Below are 5847 nucleotides of genomic sequence, written 5' to 3'. Positions count from 1 at the left end.
AAAAAAAAAAGTTATTCTTATTGCCAGATGTTGTTGTATATGGGTAGCAGAAAAACAGAAAAGGTATGAGTAATCTTTCAAGATACATGATTTGGTGCAATATAAAATTTAAACCAGATATCAGTAAACAATTAGAGAAACATAAAACCAATATAGTAACAATAACAACACTGACAACAACAGCAAGCTACTACTAAAGAACAATAATGGCCCTTTGAGATAGGTCACAATTGACTAGTTTAAATTTCAAATTGTTGTCAAAGAACCATAGGAGAATGAAGTCACCTGGGAGATTGTATTGATTTGTTAGTGAACCTCTAAATAATAGCAATATAGATTCAGAATTTGAAAGATGGAGGGGACTTTTAAAGGTCATTGCATTCAACAAAATCACTGAGGATGTTAAGGCAAGTGCAGGTCTTGGAGCCATAAATCCCAATTCTACTTTTCTGTTTTATTTCTCTGAGAGATTTAGTTATTTCTTTCTCATTTAGAAAACAGATTTTTAAGAGCACTGTATGAGGAATTTTCCCTACCACTATTTGGTTGCCTTGTCCACAAAACTAGCACCAATCTCTAGTGATTTTATCAAGGCCACATAATTAGTTGGGTATGGGTCCACTCCCAGCTGATCTTAGACTCTACCATTCAGTGCTCCTCTCCACATTCCCCACTCTTAAAAGCTTCCTTTTTTTTTTTTTTTTTTTGGTTTTGTTTTGTTGTGCTCTGTTTTGTCTTGCGCTGGTTTTTGTTTTGTTTTGTTTTGTCCTGAGGGTCTAAGAACATAGTGTATCCAGAAAGCTCAAATCATACCTGACTCCTTTTTCTTTTGAATCCAGCAGTGGTTACTCAAAGAAACTACTACAACAGTGGACAACAGTATAATTATCATATTAGATATTATTATGATATTTATTATATTATCACCTAGATATCTGGAAATTATTTGGAAAATAATTGTAAGATCAACAGGAGGCATTAAATGAAAGTTACATCAAGGTATGGTGAAAAGAGTACTGGAGAACTTGTAACATTACTTCTTGCTGATTGTGTGACCCAGTTAGATCCCTTCAGCTGAAGAATGTGAATATGAGTTCTTGGTTTTCTCATCTGGATTTTCTCATCTGAAAAATGTGGATATGTCTCTGGCCCACCAATTCTACAGACTTCTTATGAAAGACAAAAGAAATCATGCATGTAAAGGGGTTCTGGAGGTGATAAATTGATGTTTAAATGTGAGTTCATGTTGTTTATGCAAGTTCTTTGAAAAGTTGACAGCACAAATCAAAGACTGATTATTATTGAAACTAAATTTGCTTACAGTCTGCTTCTTTCATGTATGCACTCTCAGCATCTTTGGTTTATGTAATGATAAATCATAAATGTGGTACCAGATGTTCTTTGGTCCCTGAGTTCTGGGAAGCATGTCAGAAAATGTCAGGGGTGACCATTGAGAAGCATTCAGAGTGACTTTGTTGAGTCATTAGTATCTAAGACTCACAGCAGGGAAAGCAGATATTTTTTAACTATTTAGGGCTTAATTTATGAGTCAATTGGTGTTTAATCCAATGTGCTTATTTGCAAAAGTCTTTATTAAGATATAAAACTTTCCAAATGAATATAAAAATCTTTAATGACAATTACCTAAAATCACATCTACAAAAATAGTGTGGTTTTTAATTCAATTAAGATTTGTTACATACTTTTCCTCTTTCTTTCTTAAAAGTATGGTTGAATGTAGAACTAGCTAATTTTCTTTTTTGTTTGCAAAGTTCAAATAAAGCTCTATATTACTATATTTTCATAAGGGATTTAACTTCCAAAGGAGAAGAAAAGTAAAAGTTGAAAGTTACAACAGATATGTGACAATGTGTCCATTATTACTGAAAAAGTAAGATATTTCTTTCACTTTGTAGAAAAAAGACTTCATCCCCTGAAGATCTCCAAATTGTCTTATAACAGAAAAAGCTAAATTCCAAATTGGCATTGTCTTTAAGCTTTATTTTATTTCAAGTTATTTGTCCTCTCCATGTAGCCAACTCCAAATGAAATCCAAATCTGTCACCTTCCTTTACTGACTCACATAGAATAAGACATATATTTACTTTTTTCTCCATTAGGGGTGAAGGGTATTTATGAGATGACTGGAAAAGGTATGAGCATAGTCTGAAATCATGGCATAGATTTTCATGGTTATGTCACACAAATTTGTTTATTATTTTGTCTTCTTTTCATAAAAAGTGATCATACATATGTAATCACATTTTTATAAAAATAAGACAAATTATATGTATAAAAATAAGACACACACACACACACACACACACACATATATCTATGCATAAGTGGGAGAAGAAAAGTATGCTAACCATGTAGTTGGTCTCTCTTCACTGGGCAAAGAGATCAGGAATGTGTCAGTAACCTACCTGGAGTCACAGACTCTTTCTCCATAAAAAATGTACAAATATACAAAATTTTTTATTCCACTGATGGATTCACCAGAGAGCAATTGACCTCAGAGTCAGAAACCCTAAAGAGTGAGGAAGGCAATGTCTTTTCTTCATTTTAAGATCCATTATGTTCTCCTCTTACCCTGTACATGCTGTGTTCATGAAAGATCAATTTTGCATTAGTGTCTGACAGATGAGTGCTTGATAAAGACCAGTGGGTCCCAAATGCCACTCAAGGAGGATATCATTTTCCATATTCCTCAACATGTGAGAAAAAAAAAATGAACATAACCAGAGGGCGTATGTTTGGTAGGGTAAATTTTTTTTTTATTAATTTTTTATTTTTTATAAACATATATTTTTATCCCCAGGGGTACAGGTCTGTGAATCACCAGGTTTACACACTTCACAGCACTCACCAAAGCACATACCCTCCCCAATGTCCATAATCCCACCCCCTTCTCCCAAGCCCCCTCCCCCCAGCAACCCTCAGTTTGTTTTGTGAGATTAAGAGTCACTTATGGTTTGTCTCCCTCCCAATCCCAACTTGTTTCACTTATTCTTCTCCTACCCACTTAAGCCCCCATGTTGCATCACCACTTCCTCATATCAGGGAGATCATATGATAGTTGTCTTTCTCTGCTTGACTTATTTCGCTAAGCATGATACGCTCTAGTTCCATCCATGTTGTCACAAATGGCAAGATTTCATTTCTTTTGATGGCTGCATAGTATTCCATTGTGTATATATACCACATCTTCTTGATCCATTCATCTGTTGATGGACATCTAGGTTCTTTCCATAGTTTGGCTATTGTGGACATTGCTGCTATAAACATTCGGGTGCACGTGCCCCTTTGGATCACTACGTTTGTATCTTTAGGGTAAATACCCAATCGTGCAATTGCTGGGTCATAGGGCAGTTCTATTTTCAACATTTTGAGGGACCTCCATGCTGTTTTCCACAGTGGTTGCACCAGCTTGCATTCCCACCAACAGTGTAAAATTTTTATTCCTACTCATCATCTCCTCTTTCCTTTGGGGAAGAACAGGATGTTCTTAATTAACAAAATAACACCTGAAACTATTCCATAGGAAGTGACCAATATTGGCTAAAAGGGATGGTTTTCATGTGTTTTATTTTTTTCTGCAGATATTACTCTGCAGATATTTTTTTCTGCAGATATTTTCAGGAATCTGAAAGTCCTCAGGCCTCCTCCCTCAAAGCACAGTAAGGACCCAACCTTGGAGCCAAAAGCAATGCTCAGAACATTGGAGACCCAGTGAGTCTCACCTAGGATGGATCTGGAGCCTGGGAAAGGGAAGCAGAGGAGAGGAAGCACTGAGGAGTGTTTCGGGTGGTGAAGTGAGGAGTGAAGGGGAAGCCATATCATAGAAAGAAGGGGATAACCCAAATAGGTTCTTTATGAGTTGGTATCAACTTGAAAGGAATAGCAAGAAAAAGTTGTTCACCATTGTACAAATTCTATATATGTGAGTCTCATATAGTAAAAGACTTTCCTTTAAGGTAATGAACTGAACTAGCACACCATCCTAAATATTTACTGTTGGTGAAATGTTAACAACTTATTTTTTTAGTAAGACAGACCTTTATTCAGATAGAATGTATGCTTTCTTCACTAGGAAAGCCTTACCATTAAAAAAAAAAAAAATCAGCTGAATATAATACTACAGATGGTTTGCAGACTTGTACCTGGACCCAGACCACATTTTGAGTAACTCTGAGCTAGAAAACATCTGAAGTAGCTGAAATAAAAAATTACAGAACTTAGGTACTCAGGAACTGTAACTTTGGTATAGACAAGGCCAAGAACTATACCACACACAACTGGTCATGAAAATGGCACAGAAACAGCATCAAGAAACCCCAGTCACAAAGATGGGAATTTGTTAAGGGGATAGACCCCAAGTTCCTGAGGAACATGCACTTTGCCAAGATGCACAACAAGAAGGGCCTGAAGAAGAGGAAGGCCAACAACAGTAAGGTCATGAGTGCATGTGCTGAGGCTGTCCAGGCGCTGGTCAAGCACAATGAGGTCAAGCCCAAGCTCCCAAAAGCGGGCAGCCACCCATTCCATCAACATTCCTACATCACTCACCCCAAGCTTAATACACCTGCTTGTATCACATTGCCGAGGGTCTCAGCCTCTGCTGGCCAAAGGCCTATGGTAGGGCTCAAAGCCCAAGCTGCCGCTCTGGCTCTGGCTCCCAGAGGTGCCCAGGCTCCCAGGAGGACTATAGTGTAGAGGCCTCTGTTAACCAATAGTGAGGACAGAAGCACTGCTGTGTCCACTGGACTTCCACTACATGGGGCAGGTGTCCTCCTGTGCTATTTGTACAAATAACCTAAATCAGTAAGAAACAGGCACATACACACACACACACACATAAATAGAAGTAAAAATGGAGAGATGGAGAGCATGGGCCCTGAAACTGGGTGAGTTGACTGGAATCCTATCGATGCTCCTGGGCAAGTTACTTAATTTCCCACTTTTTTTGATCAATGGGAATAATCACAGTGGCATCTGATTCACAACATCCAAAAGGAACAATTCCTTTGTGTGTTTTGGCAAGTAATAAGCACTCAATAGATGTTAGCTTCCAGTATTATTTTTTCATGACATATGTATTAAATGCTATTTCCCTACATAACAACCTCACAGCTTACGTTCTTTCCACTGCTGAGACTGTAGACCAAGTGGACACATTGTGGGTGAATCATGCTTAATACTTCTTCCACAGCATGTTGCCTGAGTTCAGAGAAAAGACTAGCATGAATGAATATTTCAAGTACAATGAAATGAAAATTTCTAATGTCTGCTGGCAGGAACCAGAGAGCACCAACTCCAATTGGCTAAAGTAATAGGAAACGTATTGACTTATGTAACTGGAAGTGCAGAATACGGTCAGCTTTAGTGATAACTTCATCCTGAGTTCTGTGTCCATTTTTCCTGGCAGTCCTTAGACTTAGACTTACTCAAAACATTGGTGTCACCTCTGGAGGGGCAGAGAGATCATGACATTTCAGATTTGACATTCTGTAGCCCACCAGGTCTGGAGAAAGAAAGAAGTTTTATTAGAGAAATAAGAATGAATTTTCTCAGAGCTCTTGATTTCAATGTTCCTAACTTGAGTTGCATACCCTTTTCCAAACTAATCACCACAAGAGGAATCTGATTACTCTTGGGTCTGGGGACCAATAAGAGGAATCCTGAAGGAGAAATCAGGGGTATTTTCAACAGACGTCATGAGAAAAGGACAACAGAACCTTCCAGGAATTCCCTTTCTATTTTTATTTTTCTTTTTCACCTTCCAGGAATTCCTAAAGGGAAAAAATACCTGCCCACAGCATACTACAGACCTATAGAAAGGGAACT

The 5847-nt window shown here is 37.7% G+C and overlaps 1 pseudogene across 1 annotated transcript; it reads left to right on the top strand.

Annotated features, from left to right (window-relative positions):
• Positions 1 to 4392: 4392 nt before the first annotated feature.
• LOC309864168 (large ribosomal subunit protein eL29 pseudogene) lies at positions 4393 to 4716 on the top strand (annotated as a pseudogene). The gene has a single exon. The product of its transcript is annotated as a large ribosomal subunit protein eL29 pseudogene (transcript).
• Positions 4717 to 5847: the final 1131 nt, after the last annotated feature.

Source organism: Mustela nivalis (genome assembly GCF_964662115.1).
Source record: "Mustela nivalis genome assembly, chromosome: 5".
In the NCBI taxonomy this organism is placed as follows: Eukaryota; Metazoa; Chordata; class Mammalia; order Carnivora; family Mustelidae; genus Mustela; species Mustela nivalis.
This window is presented reverse-complemented; position numbering and strand designations above follow the sequence as displayed.